Raw genomic sequence first — 17529 nt, 5'->3', positions numbered from 1 at the left:
ATTTTCTAACACAGCACAGGTACACTCACTTAAAGCCAACAGCAAATTAACAAAATACACCTCTTTTTACAGCAAATAAGAGATACATGACATCGACTTTACACAGAGGCTCTGGCTTAGGGGCACCCTGAGGTCATGGGCCCCTGGGCCTGGGCCCGGTAGGCCCGTTCGGTAATCCAACTCTGGCTACATGTATCAAATGGAGCCATATGTTGGATCCCACACTCTCCTCCCTGAGACTGGGTTGGGTCAGGGACCCAGTGTTCTTGGTTTTGCAGAGCAAGCTCTGGTGCCTCAAGATTGCAAGTTATGATTACTTCTTAACTTAGCTTGCACTCCTCAATCCTGCCTTCAGCCTGGAAAAGTGAAAGCAGGCCCACAGTCGATGGAGTGTCTTCATGATGCCAAAATGCAGAACCAGTTGCAGGGAGGCACCAGCAGCCGCCAGCATTGGCACAGCCTAGATAGAATGTCTGCATTTCCATGTTAGTTCTACTTGCCGCTGCGGAGGTTGAATGAGCTGAATCATCAGGACCCAGCAATGTCATCCAAGGCAGCATCGATATGGGGTAAGGCGTAGGAATCGCAGAAAGGCCAGGAGGAGTTTTTCTTTTTCACCAGGTTCGTGGGTCCAGCCGCTTGGCTCAATGATGGCTGCCTCTGCCGTTTTGATCAGCAGAGGCGTTACATGTGTTCTCCTTGGTTGATAAGTGCTGCCACTTCTGAATGATCTGTAACAGTCTCACTACACATTCAGGCAGGCCTGTTAAAATTGCATTGCAATAGTCTAGTAGTTTAGACATAACCATGGTCTGCACAATAAATGGTGTAGCATATACTATATATTGTGTGAGATAGGGTCTGATCTTCGGAATATTATAGTGCATAGCGTGTGATGAGACAAGACCTCGAGACAGGAGCTACATGCTCAGAGAAATTAAGTTGGTCATCAAAATATCTCATGCTATAGGTTTTGTGCATATTTAGTTGGGGTCAATGAAGATGAACCGAGCTGAATGTTAATATTTGGTAGGATAGGCCGGTTGGCTGGGAATAGGAGGAGCTCTGTTTTTAAAAGATTGAGCTGAAGGTTACCATGGACACGGTAACACTGATATTTAAGATTTATTTTGGGGCTTTTTTTTGGGACAGGAGAGTGAAGTAATGACAGGCTGAGAAGAGGTGGGCAGAGGATTGCGAAATTACATCAGGCCAGACTTGACCGTGTCCCAGCGGGCAATGACGCCCGTAGGTGGGGTGATTTATCTGCTTGCACCACCGTGCCCCTTAACTAGTGATTTTGACACTGACATCAATAATGTTAGAGGTCAAATATCTAATATAAGAGAGTGTCCATACATTAGATCCTTATGAGTAGGCTTAATCTCACACCTTTGCCTTCTTACAGGGTAACAGAAGTGATCAGCTAACAGCAATCTCTTTAACTACAGCTGGAACTTCAAACTACAAATATAAATGTGGGATTTAATTGAATATAGCGTGAGACTGCGTATTTCTAAATCATCTTAAACGTTGTACAAAGGGACAGCGGACGTCAACATCGGACTTTCAGAAACGTTCATAGCCTACAGCAGGGGTCATCAATAGGCGGACTCCGGTCCGGGTCCGGACGCAATCAAATTAGGATTGAATCCAAAACCAACGTTCTAGTTTGATCATGGTCCATACGAGTTTTCTTTGGTGGGTGGCACTATATATTTTTTCCTAGGCCTACTCGATGTGCTTTCTATCTTCCGTGTTCAATCCAAAGGTCCAATCAGGAGCTGTAATAGCAACATCACTATGAAAACTCACTCACTCAATGTTGGCCGCGAGCTCTGTAGTAAACGAAAATCATGGCACGCTCTAAACCCGTCAAAAAGTTTAAAGGCGAAAAGTTGATTCCGAAAGTGGTAACGTGAAACGTCACTATGAAACGTGCACACTTAGAACACTATTACTCCCAGAACTCTGATTTAAGGGCCAGAAAAAATAAACCAACTGCAATCATTCTACCAAGCAACATGCAGTGTAATAGTTAGATCAGGTGTCAAGCTAAAAAGGCACCGGATGCCTAAAAGAGCCCGGATGATGTAATGTTGACTTTCGAACGACTCTTGAGTGACAGTTGCTATGCCAACGCCAATACGTCACCCTAACGCGATTTACCTCAGAGCATCTTGCATTGTACTTGTAGCTGCACCTGAGACCAGCTTGCTTGTATTTGACCTACAATAAACCAACCAAAACAACCATGTGCTTGATGTTTGACTTTGGTAGGAAAGTGGTTGATTCGCTAGTTGGTTATAGTATCAAAGTAAGCACATTTCATTAGCTAGCTCGTGCTAGTGTAACGAGCTATCTTGTTAGCTTGAAGCTATTCATCTGTTGTTGTGCTTAAATTAAGAAAGTCCTTAATGTGTTGTGATTTTAAGACATATCTGACGGCACCCACAATTAAATTTGAACAAAACAGGGCATTGTTTGCACAACATTTTACTAAAGAACAACGGGGGCTTGCTAGCTTTGACATGCTAGCGGACATTGCTAACTTACAGGTTACCAGCAGGCAGGTGTAGCTAAAACTTTTTATTCGCTTAATTATTGTGCCTAAACGGATACTATGTACCCCGACACTTTTTGGCTATCAGTCAGAGAGTCTCAAGAGTAGTTCGAAAGCCACCAGCTACGTTTTAGTCGCTTAATATTGTCGCACAAAAGGAGGAATTGCTATTAGCAATACAGATGCTAGCGCGCGAAACCTGTTGATGTGTGCTTACTTACAAAAGACCGGCAGCCAATATTAAGCGTGTAAAAAGTACCTGATGGCTTTCGAACAACTCTTGAGACTCTCTGACTGATAGCTAAAAAGTGTCCGGGTGCGTAGTGTCCGTTAAGGCACAATATTAAGCGACTAAAAAGTAGCTGATGGCTTTCGAACGACTCTTGAGACTTAAAGCTAATAAGCGCCCGGCCTACGTGGTGACCCGATTACGTAATGCTAACGTTGGCATAGAAACTGTCACTCAAGAGGCGTTCGAAAGTCAACATTACGTCACCCGGGCTCTTTTTGGCATCCGGTGCCTTTTTAGCTTGACACAGCCACACAACAAGAGCGTACCTCAACATACTGCCTTTTAAACCATGAATATGGTGAAAAACAAATACAGGAGCACACTCAATGAACACTTATACATCAGTGCCTCTGCCTGGCCCTCACACCTTTATGCCCAAGTTTAAAGAACTGGTGGCACAAAAAAGGTGTCACCTTGCACACTAATAAGGCCAGACCACATCAACCTTTGTGCATAGTTCGAACGTTATTGTTGGTTGTTTGGTAAGTGGACCTATATAATTTCTAATTGAGTAGCCTACCCCAGGCCTAGAGGTTCCTTGGGCGACGTCTTTTGAACGTGCCACAAAGACGTTAAAAAGCGTAGGCTGTCTTTGCTCAGTGGGCAGGGGTCTAGATGACAACAACAAAAATCCCAATTCTTTTTTCCTGTAAATTGTTTGCCATCAATCGAAAATATGCTCTCTTTTCCTTCCCAAACGAATAGTATTGATTGGCGTTTGACGTTTACACTTAGGAAATGCCGAAGACTATTGCCTTTTGCCTGTCGTGTTAAGGCACTTCATTTTTGCGTTTGAGCAGGCTGCCTGCGCACTTTCGGTTTCGTAGGGGAGGGAAGTGCTCCACAAAATTTCAACGAAGTTGCTTCTGTACTTTTAACTTAGGGTTCATACTCACATCTTGCTCTCGTTTAACAAGGACTTCATGGGCCTACTCGGATTTTTCGAAGTGTGGAAGTAACTTAATGGTAAGTAGACCTAGACGATATCGTTTCCATGGCTTTTTGTGAAGTTGTATGCTACAACATGCACCTTCAAAATGGGATGCGTTCGACGTTACTTAAATTCAAACGTAGGCTAGCCCACCATAGGCAACGATCAGATCGAGAACGAATTCTTGTTGAAGTAAACTTGTATGTTTTAGATCACAGTCAAAAGCGTTCATGAGGTCTGCGTCACGATAAAAATAGTGGAATTTGAACCATAGTTGTGTATTATCCTGAGTTCACGTAGAATCTACTATCTTGAATTAGTCGATTACTTAGAATTGTAAAGCATTGAAGCACAACTTTTAATGTATATTTCTAGGCCTACATTTCCTAATGATGGAGACAAACCGTTCCAATCATCGAGGACGATATTCTATAAACCTTTGTGAATAAAAGGAAATTAATGTGGATCAAAACTATTTAAGAAATGTAAATATTTGCAAAGAATAACCTTATAATTTTGTAGTATATTGAAATGATGGCTGTTTAAGACGGCTAGTCAGTGGTCTTATGCTTTTATGTAGGCTACATAATACAGGAAATGTTTTTTTTTCATCTCTCGTTTTTATTGTTTGACATAAACTAATGGACAAAATAGTCTTTCTTGGCCTTGTTTTATGCAGACTACAAAAGCTTACTGTATGGATGTGTAGGGTGGTCGATCTTTAATGCATGCAGTTATTGAACACTCAGACCTACATGATCAGTAACATATGCGTGTCTTCCGCAAGGAGCGAACGGATTGCAACACTGTAGGCTACCAACTAGCACAGTGGAATTAAAGGGGTGACAGGTTCGCGGATAGAGAGGACTAACAACCGAGTTTGGCGTATGTTAATAAAATGCATATGAACGGCTTTCTTAAGATTTCTGAACAACTCTCAAAACAGGATCACGGCCAAAATATATTTTGTGGCTCCGTACTGTAAGTTCGAACCTGTGTGACAGTGTATGCTCGCTAGTGTTTGCCTGTGGTCTGGGGAAACGGAACAACACAGTCCAGTATAACTTCAGTCCAACGATAGGCCTACTAGTCCAGTGTTGTACCTGAACGCGTTCATTGAACGAAAGTTCAAGAACTCGTTCATAATTTTGGTGAACGTGAACTTAACGTTCTGTATTATTGCCTGATGAACGATACTGTCAACGCGTTCATTCTGGTGTCTGTGAACGGCACGTTCACTTTTTAAATGTAGTTCAATAAGGTGCCAGATTTCTAGAGACTTCCAGGCGAAAAACACACATTTAACAGTCATTTAACAGTTTTCAAATCGCTGCGTGTGCTTTATTTTACTGTCAAAGCCTGGCAAGTGTGAGAGCGACAAAGATGCATAGAGGCCGAAAGCGGTATTGCAGACATATAGAGATTTAGATATTTTTTTTTTTAGCTCGCAACATATTGAAAAAAAGAACTGAACTAGTTCATTTTTTGGAGCTGTGAACTTAGTTCAAATTTTTTGAATGATGAACTATGAACTGAACTAGTTCATTTGAAAATGTGTGAACTATGAACTGAACTAGTTCATGTAGAAAGTGAACTTTCCCAACACTGTACTAGTCATCTGTGTGATTATGAGCCTTGTAGCTACATTATATGTAATATCCCCAAATATCAATTTTAAAGAAGGGTTTAATGTAGCCTGTTTATAAGAACTGTGGATGCAATAATTAGTTTTGAATAGCAGCCAACAGTTATTGGAGTTCGTGGCCATAATTTGTTTATTTGCTCTGAATTGTACTGTGGACGTAGGCCTAGGCCTTTCTTTATTATTACAGTGCATGAAATGCCCTGTATTGTTATTCCTAGGCTTCTTCTTCTTCTTCTTCTTCTTCTTCTTCTTCTTCTTCTTCTTCTTCTTATTCTTGTTACCTTTTTCTGCGATTAATTCAGCCCGAACCGCTTAACGTAGAAACTTCATTCAAACTTTGTCGCATAGGTCTTGTAAACGACACTTATGCTATGTATTTTTCACTTTTCTAAACTTTATACTTTTTAAGATATTAAAGAAAAACGAATATAAATTTCTCCCATTGACTTACATTCGGGCCATTATGACATCATAATAGGGTCTTTAAACTGGCTTGCACCTGTGCTTTACTGACACCTGTGCCAAATCAAAGGAACCTCTTCTCTCTCTGTCCCTCTCAATTTAACTGTAACTAGGAACATTAAGACACCATCCATTCTCTATTTTTTTTCTCTCCATCTCTCCATCTTTCTCTCTGTCAACTTTCTCTCACACTCAATCTCTCTTCTTCACTCCATTTTTATCTCCTTTTTTCAATATTTTCACTCTCTCTTTACTCTTCATCCAGAGCCACTCTTGTTCACTCTTCTTTCCTTCTTCCACTCTTCTTTCCTTTCTTATTTTCTTCTTCCATTTTTCTTTCCTTCTTCCACTCTTCTTGCCTTTCTTTTTTCCTTCATCCACTCTTCTTTCCTTCTTCCACGTTTCTTTCCTTTCTTCACTCTTCTTTCCTTCTTACACTCTTCTTTCCTTTATTCTTTCTTTCTTTCACTCTTCTTTCTTTTCTTATTTCCTTCTTCCACTCTTCTTTCCTTCCTTCACTCTTCTTTCCTTTCTTCTTTCATTATTTCACTCTTCTTTCTTTTCTTCTTTCCTTCTTCCACTCTTCTTTCCTTTCTTCACTCTTCTTTCTTTTCTTCTTTCCTTCTTTCACTCTTCTTTCCTTTCTTCTTTCCTTCTTCCACTCTTCTCTCCTTTCTTCACTCTTCTTTCCTTTTGTCTTTCCTTCTTCCACTCTTCTTTCCTTTTCTTCTTCCTTTCTTAACCTTTGCATTTCATGCACTGGTATTTCCTTCAGGAAATGCATTTTCTAGTTTAACCTTATCGTAGGCAACATCAAAACAAAGGTTTGGTTATCAGCTCCCCAGGGGTCATATGAGGCAACTGAGTCCAAATACAAAGTGTTGTATTTGTGTCAGCCTGACTTGTATTGACAAAAGAGGATGCATTTACACAAATATTGGTAAAACAGAGTGGCAAAAGTGACAAAACTGATACAGTATATGGCCTCAAGTACAAAGAACTGAAAAATACTCAAACTTTAAGATGTAGTTGCAGTGAATAGTAGTTTTAAAGTAATGTGCAGTTAATAAACAGGAAAGTTCCCTATACTCCAGTATCAGCTAATAGGTTGAGTATGCAGTATGAGCGGCATGACTTTTTTCGATGGATTCTGACTAATTTATTTGACCATGAGGAACAAAACTAGGGTGCTGTCATTTCATATAACCCGAGCGAAAATTGAGATTTTGCCACGCTCTTTTAGCGCGCCTGCGGCCCATCCAGCGCATCTGTATCTCAGCTTCCGAAGGTCATAGACACTTGAATTTGGTCTCCTAATGACCGGATAATATGCATGTTTTTATATGCACTACTACGGTTTCTAAGCTCTAAACCCTTTACTTTTGGAGATACACAAGAAAAACCATTGTGTGGGGCGCAAAAAGCTTAAAATCGCACAAATTATATTTCTACTTCAGCAGAAGAATTTAATAGGGCATTATAAATGTCTTCTTAGCCATTTAAAAGCAGTATTAGGCCAATTCAATGTTCTTTTATTGAGTCTTAACCACATAAACCAACTAAAAGGCTCTTTCAATTAAAATGTATCTTAATAATCCAATTTATGAGAACAAACACTCAATCTACGTACTCCTAATTCTATTTTGCCCAAATAAGCAAATACTATCCATGCAAAATACGTGTAGGTAATACAACTTTATCAATGACAATGCAGGTAGTTGTCACTCTTTACAGTTAATTGAATTGTCAGTTTCACCGGGTTTCACTGAGATTTGTTGTAAGTGTTCTTGCATGAATGGAGCCCAGCTTTGGTGGCATTTACATGACACTTACAGAATTTTGTACATGAGACACTCTGCAGGAGCAAGTGGATTTGGCGCAAGTAGAGCAACAGGGATGTTGGTAGGGCACTGAGCAGCAGTTGGTACATCAATTGGGGTCAGTTTACCCTGATCATTGATCTGTAATCCAAAATCAACTGGGTTGGGGAAAGTGTTTGGGGAGTCAGCAGAACGATAACATTTAAAAGCCTGGAAATAGGAACGTTTGATATGCTCATGAATTGATGCAGAGCAACAAACAAGCTTTTTGAAATTGACCTGATTGAGTACTGCTCTTTCCTGTATTGATCGAAGGTCTCAACCTCCCTGTTCTTAGGGAGACATTGTACAAGGAAGTTTTCTGCTCCTTTCGTCATGTCATCAATCGGGAGTTTCCCAAAATGATCAATGCAGCTCGTATCCAATGCTTTGGTCAAACAGGCAACCTTGGATCTAACCTTACTTGTGTTGTCACATCCTGTCAAGGCATGTATGCCAGGTAGATTCCTCACAAGGCAACTTTTTAGCTTAGAGGCAAGGAGATGAATAGGAATTATTTTCTTTGTTCGACCCCAGCCAGATTTGAGGTGAAGCTCCTTTAAGCACCATCTATTCGCCTGATGATAGAGCAGGATAACAAGGACATCCGTGTCCGGAGACAGAAAATAATAGAGTTAACTCCAGATTTCTTGCCATGCTGAATGTGGGCCATCATTCTCTCATCGGCCTCTTCTTGTGGGCTTTTCAGCTGAGGAATGTTACTGCACTGCCTGCTAACCAGTTTCATGCAGGACATTCCATCAAACCTGCCAAAATAAAATGTCAAAGGCCCATGGTAGTTCTTAACTACCCAGTTCATGAAGTAATTCTGGATTTGTGCTTTATTCTCAGCTGAGTTCCAGAACAACTGCATGTCAACAGGGGGTTTTTGCATGTCACTCTTGATGGTGACTGTTATGTGTCCAGCGTTTCCTCTCCTTGATCGTTCACCATCTTTGATTGAAGCATCTTTGTACAAGTCAAAAACGATATCAATCCGTGATGATCCCCTTGACGCAGCAACAATATGGCTCAGCAGTGTGTCTGCAAGTTCCCCGTGATTTCCTAGGTTCATGTTTTTGATTGGTAATTTTCGGATGAATGCCATAAAATCAATCACCGTCATCTGTGGATTTATTTCAGTAATAACATTTCTATCATCCTTCGGAAGCTCATTGACGAGAGCTCTTGCCAATGTGGATTTATCAGCCTTAGCCAATGAAATCCCAGCTTTTGTCTCCCTTGTCAGGAAGAATGATATGGGAGACATCTCGAATTTCAACAGTTCTTTAGCGTGGTCATAGCCTGGATACCAGCCCAAACCCCGCCCACAACATTTTTGGTCAGGGAGATTTGGTCTGGCTCTGGGCTAATTGGGAGAGAGTTTCATCGGTCGGATAAAACGGGACCAATCAAATTGTCAGGGCGGGCTTTATACGTTGATGGACAGATACCAAGGTTTGAGTTGAATTAACAGGTAGATTCAAACTCCGACCAAGATGGCCGCGTCTCGGGTGCTTAGTGGGGAATATTTTATGTGAATTAAGCTATCTACACGACTTTTTAATGTCTACATTGACTCGGTTAGTTGTGCATGTGCAACACGAATGTTGCAGAGTATTGTTTGTCTTAACTAAAGCTCTCTAGACCATTATTGTTAGATCATTGCTAACGCGTACACAAAAAACCCATTGAAACAAAGTGTAGCTTGTAGCTAATTAATTAACGTGAGCAGGCATATCTCAACAGACATTGACAGCGCATTCATTTTGAAAGAGGAACAGAGAAACGCGATCAAGGCATTTGTCGATTGAAAAGATGTTTTTGCCGTCCTTCCTACGGGATCAGGTAAAAGTTTAATCTATCAGATGGTAGTAGGCTACTACGTTGCTCTGATTGGTTCTAGGTATCCAATTCAGCAAATAGGCATGTTCTTTCCTGGTTCGTTGAAACACGCCCCATAATCACAGCCCAAAGGTTCGGTATCAGACTCATATTCTGACTAGAATCATGAGTATGACATCGTCAGGCTAGCGTAGTCAATGAAGTGAAGTGCATCAGATTCATCACTCTTGGAGTTAATCACCCTCTTGCTTGGACCAGCTGTCTGCACTTCAGGGTTGGGCGTGACAACATTTTTGTTGGTGGAAATAGTGTCATGGATGGATGAAACTTTGAGAACCAGGCGGTCTTTTACATAGGCCTTGTAGCTAGTTTCACCGGCATCAATGCACTTGAGGATTCCAGATACAACGTTAGGTGCTATACTAGCTTTAGTACAAACATTTCTTAGCCCTGTGTCATCACTGTCAAAAGGACTGCCAACAAGTCTCAAGTATTGAAGCAGCTGCTTCACGTGACTGTTGCTCAGTTTGGCTGCTGTTTTACTGAATTCGTGGTGCAGGTCTAGCTCTTTATCCCTGTCTCGGCCAATGCTGCACCACTCCATTACATAAGTGAGATGCTTATCCTTCTCATGTTTAACTATGTCCCATAAAGCAACCGCCTCCTTTTGAGCCGTGATTCCGATGAGGCCTCCTGCTATCTTGGCAGGCTTATTGTATGCCTTTTCCAATGCCATGTCAATACCCACCCCACTACCTTGTCGATTTGAAAGACGTGCAACCCATTCGCCTTTGATGAAATGGCTATATAAGTCGCAATTCAAGGCAGTCTTCCAAAAACAATGGAACCCACCTTGAGTAGTTTGTTCTACCAAGTCCAAAGAATAGAGGTAAGCATTCACAAATGGTTTTGACAAAAAGGAACCAGTCTCCCTGTCTGATTGAGTGGGTAAGATTCTGCAATCTTGGGTAGATCTCATCAAGAAACACGATCCAGTAAGTTTTCATTGCCAGAACATGACAATTGAAAGTTTTCTTGACTGTTTTCCACAAATGACACACTCATGACGCTGCAGAGGATCACTGGCAGGCAACGTCTCAAGGGTACAGATCCTGATATTGAAGCAGAAGAGGCTTCAGGAGAGGGCTGAGGCTGCTGCATGCTTCTGATACCAGCATGAGTTGAATGGCCTTTACTCTGTATTATGTGGCTAAGACTCAATGAAAGAACATTGCATTTGCATGATACTGTTTTTAAACGGCTTAGAAGACATTTATAATGCCCTATTGAATGCTCCTGCTGAAGTAGGAATATAATTTGTGCGATTTTAAGCTTTTTGCGCCCCACCCGATGGTTTATCTTGTGTATCTCGAAAAGTAAAGGGTTTAGAGCTTAGAAACCTTAATAGTACATATACAAACATGCATATTCCGGTCATTTGGAGACCAAATTCAAGTGTCCATGACCTTCAGAAGCTGAGATACAGATGCGCTGGATGGGCCGCAAGCGTGCTAAAAGGGCGTGGCAAAATCTCAATTTTCGCTCGGGTTACATGAAATGACAGCACCCTAGTTTTGTTCCTCATGGTCAAATTAGTCAGAATCCATTGAAAAAAGTCATGCCGCTCATACTGCATACTCACCCTATTAGCTGCTACTGGAGTACTAGGTTTCTGAAAATGTAAGCAACTATACAACCGATTGGCTATACGCCAAAAGGGTGTGAAGCCGTAACACTATATGATTGCCTGACAGGACAAGGGTACATATTTTATCTAAAAAAAATAGCTGCAAGCAGCAGTCATTGGGCTCCAAGCATAATGTGCAAACTGACCCAATAAGCGAAGGATTAAATGTGTTTCATCAAGATTCAAAGATAAAAAAAATAATTTTGAGGACAAAGTAAACGGTGTCAGGAATAGAGGAAAACATGGTGTTTGTTGTAATGACATCTCATGGATGACTTGTTTTATATATTGGGTAAATAGGTTCTATCTATTCCACTGTTAATGACCCTACAATATTCTATTTAGATAGGCCAACAGGCCACCACCTGTTTACTCTCCTGCCCTTGGGCAGACGATACAGGTCAAGAACAACATGTCTTAAGGACAGTTTTTTTCCCAACAGCCATCAGAACATTAAACACAGACATGCACTTAACGTAGAATTTCAACATGCAATATTAATACACTAATCACTTTATTGACTGCAAGTCATTTATGCCATCTCAGTCACCTTACACATGTCTATAAACAAAATGTTACTGTATTTATTGTAAAGTACCACAGGAAAGTAAAATGTTACTGTATTTATTGTTCCTCCGGGGTACTTTATCATCGCACTTTGTTGAGTATATTTTTATATTTATATATTTTAGATTACTATTTGTACTGCTTTTAGGTTATTGTACTATTGTTGTGTTATATGTTGGCCCTTGTCACACTAACAGGTAGCCTGACGATATCATACTCATAATTCTAGTCAGAATATGAGTCTGATACTGCTCCATTGGGCTGTGATTATGGGGCGTGTTTCAACGAATCAGGAAAAAAAATGCCTCTTCGCTAGGGCTGTAACGATATTAGATCGAACCGAGAAATCGCGACACTCTGGGCCACGAACCTGCATCGCAATGCGAGGAGGCAGAACCGCGACATGCCCTCAGCGGTCACTTGATACAAAAAGTTTGGTTCGCTAGTAAAGGCGGCTGCTTGCTTCAGCGTTGGGGTTAATTGTTGCGCAAAATGTACTCAGTGCAGTTCATGCTCCCAAAGGTTGCGCGTGTTGTAGGGCTGTAACGATATTGGATCGAACCGAGAAATCGCGACACTCTGGGCCACGAACCTGCATCGCGATGCGAGGAGGCAGAACCGCGACATGCCCTCAGCGGTCACTTGATACAAAAAGTTTGGTTCGCTAGTAAAGGCGGCTGCTTGCTTCAGCGTTGGGGTTAATTGTTGCGCAAAATGTACTCAGTGCAGTTCATGCTCCCAAAGGTTGCGCGTGTTGTCATGAGCCTGCCATTTGCTTGGCAGATAGAAAGCTGTTTCCCTAACAGAAAGTCTGAAGCTTGAAGTTCTTTTCAAACCTTTGCTTGGGTAGCACTGCTAAACTGAGCAGACATGCAGACTACATTTAAGTAATCTCATCACGTAACATTCGTTTTCTAAAAACAATCACATAGTATTGCATGTTTTACTGTGGTAGAAAATACGTTAGCTTAATTGAAGCTATTAGCATCAATTAATTCACGTTAATGTTTTTGTATGAGCCTGACATTTGCTCTGCAGATAGATAACAGGTTCCGAAGTTTGTTGAATGTTTTTCAACAGCATTGCTTTGAGTAATAAAAACCTCAATATTTGGTTATAAATTGTTTCTTCATTTTTTTATAGCTCATACTTATTCTAATGTGAATTAGAAAATATATTTTAAAAATCGCGAGGTAAAAAAAAAAAAAAAAATAATAATAATAATGTCGTGGGGTGTATCGAACCGTGGGTCAAGAATCGTGATACGAATCGAATCGTGAGGTAGGTGTATCGTTACAGCCCTACTCTTCTCTCAATCTGATATACCTAGAACCAGTCAGAGCAACGTAGTATGACCATCGGGACCGTCTGATACATAAAACTTTTACCGGATCCCGTAGGAAGGACGGCAAAAACATCTTTTGGATCGACAAATACCTTGTTAGCGTGTCTCTGTTCCTCTTTCAAAATGAATGCGCTGTCAATGTCTTATAAAACAGACTTGAATCCCCAAATTTTAGCTCTCCAGCGGCAGCCATGTTTGTTGAATACGAATTCAACCCAAGCGTTGGTGACATAGTTGATTACGTAACGGTTGATCATCTGTCCATCATCGTATAAAGCCCGCCCTGACAATTTGATTGGTTAGGTCAGTTTTCTGAGATCTGATAATTTCTCCCCAATGGAGCAGTGACAGACCGAACTTCCAGACCTCAAATGTTGTGGGTAAGTTCAGTCTGGTATCCAGGCCAACTAACAGGAGTACCTCTCCCAAATGTGTTGTATGCGAATACAATGACAATAAAGGTTTTTCTATTCTATTCTAATTCTATTCTAATGACATCTCATGGATGGTTTGTTTGAAATTGGGTGAATAGGTTCTACATATATTTATTTGTTAATGACCCTTCAAAGTTCCATTAAGATAGGCCACTTACCAAGCATGTATAGCAAAATGAAATTTTAGAAGATGTGAGCAGATGTAGCCAAGTATAAGATTACCATATACCAGTGGTTCTCATAATGTTACCATGTACCAGTGGTTCTTTTTTCTGTTATTCCCTACTTTGAACAAGGGGGCCTTTTCAAGCCCAACCTTTCCCTCATCGCTCTAATAAAATGGTAGGCCAAGCTTAAAATTGTCAAATTTATTGAAATAACGATAAGTTCTAAATCTTTATCAATAACAAATAACATCAGTTCGGAAATAGAGAAGTAAAAGTGCAATGGTGTCAATCCTTGCCTCAAATGGGAGTTCCAAAATTAAAGAAAAAGGGCCTACTATGCAATTGTGTTATCAATGGTAGGCCAAGCTTAAAATCTCCCTTGTAACACCCACCAACGTAATAACTTCCCACCAACGTAATAACCCTGCCAACGTAATAAAAAAGTGTGCATTTCAGACGTAATAGCCCGGCCAATGTAATCATTTCCTGCCAACGTAATAATTCTTGCCTCCTGCCAACGTAAATTTGTGTGTTTATCAAGAAAGTCCTTTTGCTGGATTTGTTTGTGTGAATAACAGTTGCAATTAAATGCAGACTAAATCTTTCATTGTGTTTCTTCTTGTGTCAAAAGTGTAGACTATAACTGTGAACACACTTATAAAACATGTCCCTGCTATGCACTGATAGATCACTGATAGACTAATAGACCACTATGAGAAACATAAACTATCATTGTCACTTTCATATGTGTCGCATTGTCACATTGTGTGTGTGTGTGTGTGTGTGTGTGTGTGTGTGTGTGTGTGTGTGTGTGTGTGTGTGTGTGTGTGTGTGTGTTTGTGTGTGTATGTGTGTGTGTGTGTGTGTGTGTGTGTGTGTGTGTGTGTGTGTGTGTGTGTTTGTGTGTGTGAGTAGCGCCTTTGTGCAAATGTCTTTTCCGGGTGGGACTGCAGCGTTTTACAGTCTTTCAACGCCTGCTACCTGTCCCTACAGTAAGACTTGATAATAACAATATCGGTGAAAATAAGGTTGGCAGGAGGCAAGAATTATTACGTTGGCAGGAAATTATTACGTTGGCCGGGCTATTACGTCTAAAATGCACACTTTTTTATTACGTTGGCAGGGTTATTACGTTGGTGGGAAGTTATTACGTTGGTGGGTGTTACGTCCCTTTAGATATAAGCGTCTCTGTATTTCGCGCCTTTGTATTTCGTGTCACAAATGTATCTATAACGTCAATATTAGCCTATCGCCCACTACACTTTCATGCACTATGGTTCCAGATCACATTTTCATCCCAGTCCCGCATCTGATGTTAATACAGTGTTTAATAATGGTAAGGCTCCTATAATGTATAATGTACAGTATAATGGAGCAACACATAGGCTACAGGGTGGGTGTGGTAGAGCAAGAGACAGCAAGAGAGAGAGAGAGAGAGAGAGAGAGAGAGCGGTGATGCACACCGTTAGATCAGGTGTAGCGACCGGAGCAAAGTTATGTTGCTGTAAAATTGAACTCTGTGCAACCAGTGTGGTGAATAAATCCTCGGGCCAAATCAAGTTGCCCCACACTTTGAGAAACGCTGCCATGTACCATACAGTTTAGCTTACCTAAGTGGCTCCTGAGATACTGAAATGTGTCAATTGCAACACCCCCGTGTGGACAAAATGTTACAAAATTTGGCATGCATCTAAAGAATGTTGTAGTACATTTCGTGAACTTTGAACCATTACATTACAAGATATTGGCTAGGGAAGGGAGGGTGTGGGTGTGCAGGGTAAGTCCACAAATGACTCTTGAGCTAGGGTCATGTGCCTCCTAGAGGCCAACTTCAGGGGGCGCAAGCACGAAAGGACACACCCACCTAGGGACATAAACTTCATATTTAGTATCAGCCATGTGGGGTTACAATCATGTCAAGTTTCATGTGGATTGGTGATGTCTTAGTATTGACCGCATGCCTCTGTGCAAGAAGCAGTCATAATAATAAAACAACTACTAATAACAAGTAAGAGAAAATGGCAGTCAAAGTTAACAAAAGTAGAGTTAATAGGTTGCAGAGATGACTGATAAGCCATCCCTGTTTTTTCTATGTGCTTGAAAAGACGAAAGTCCTGTTTATCTTTGGAACGTCTAAAAATAGAATTCTGTGGTTGTCTGTGTGTCTGTCATATTTATACTTAATTCTCAGTTTAGAACACAATTTTGTTTCTTAAAGCAGCAATAGTTTATAAGGCTTTAATGCAGTCTGCCAGCTCTCAAAACTCTCTCTCTCTCTCTCTCTCTCTCTCTCTCTTCATAGAACAACATTTTACGTGTTTTGTTCAATTGGCTCATGTACCGAAATCTGCGTTGTTTTGCCGGGTAGGTAACAGTCGTATCGAAACCGGTGCCATATTGGAACCGGTTCTCGTTACCCAACCCTAATTATATGTTGTCCCTCGTGGCAACAGTAGCAGTGCTCCAAATTTAATTTCATTCATTCATTAGTGTACATCATGCATTGGTCTATTGATAGGGCTGGGTCACCTTTAGCTTTTCTTTGGAAGCAAAAACAATCACTTTTGATTAAAATTCCCTAGTTCAGTTCTATTCTGACCCGCATATTGGATCCAAGATTGAATTATATCAAAAGTCCACTGTCAGTAGCACCTTATCCAAACACCTCTATACAACCTCCTCTTCCTCACTCCGATTCACACATCAAAAGAATATATGTGAGGGACCGGGGCGGTCACCCCACGTTGTTTGGGGATGTGTCGACTGGACGGGGTGGTGAAGGGTTGAAGAACAGTGCAGGAGATGGTAGTTGTTGTATAAAAATATATATATTTATTAACAAGGGCTATAAACCCCAACACAGTGCCCCCCAAAATAAACAAACAAAAACATTCAGGCTGTACCGCCCGGCAATCAAGTGCGTGGCACCCTGGGCACCTGCTTGGCCGATTAGGCCCAAATACCGGCACCTGCTCAAGGCCCAAGCCAGGCCCCAAACTAGGCCCAGGCACTTAGCCCGAAGCTAAGTACATAGCTCAAAATAAACACGTGAACTAGATCAAAAGTCCACTGTCAGTAGCACCTTATCCAAACACCTCTTAACAACCTCCTCTTCCTCACTCCGATTCACACATCAAAAGAATATGTCACACAAGAAATACACCCACACATCAAAAGATGACTCTTTAATGCCACCACCACAAATGTATACAAATCATCACATATCACCCGATAACACTTGACCTCTTTACCTGAGGGGTTATACCTGTCAAAAATATGTTGTTGAATAAAGTTTTCAGAAACAGTCATTGATTATTTTATTATTTTACAGTAGGAGCCCGTTATTATTGTGAGCAGTGAGCGCGGAAACATGAAACTACCTGCATCCTTTATGTCCTTAAGTCTGAAGAAGAACGAACCTGTTCACTAAGAGACCACCTAAGTCATTACTGAAAGGTAAGTTTCTCAGCAATACATGGAATACATGCACAGCAATACATCCAATTTTTTTACAAACCAAATAGGACTGCATTTTTTTTCCTGCACATTCCTGTATTTACTGCTGCTGATGTGTACCTTTGGTGTAGTTCAGTGTGTAATTAAGTGTGTAATCTGCAAACATGCAAGTAGATACAGAGACATTATGACTTGAAGGGAATTTGAATTTTTGTTTTAAATTGAAAAGTCACATAGAACCTGTTCCCATGGCATTGACTCTGGCACCTGAAACCA

General features: G+C 40.9%; 1 protein-coding gene across 2 annotated transcripts in view; it reads left to right on the top strand.

The window, feature by feature from the left end:
• The first annotated feature begins 3479 nt into the window (after positions 1 to 3479).
• stat6 (signal transducer and activator of transcription 6, interleukin-4 induced) overlaps positions 3480 to 17529 on the top strand; it is a 28994-nt gene continuing 14944 nt past the window's right edge. For both annotated transcript variants that reach the window (XM_080833084.1, XM_080833083.1), the window contains exons 1-2: positions 3480 to 3821; positions 17129 to 17253. The gene's annotated coding sequence lies outside the window, so the exon portion shown is untranslated. The remainder of the gene's footprint in view (positions 3822 to 17128; positions 17254 to 17529) is intronic.

Source organism: Sprattus sprattus (assembly GCF_963457725.1).
Source record: "Sprattus sprattus genome assembly, chromosome: 2".
Taxonomy (NCBI): domain Eukaryota; kingdom Metazoa; phylum Chordata; class Actinopteri; order Clupeiformes; family Clupeidae; genus Sprattus; species Sprattus sprattus.
This window is presented reverse-complemented; position numbering and strand designations above follow the sequence as displayed.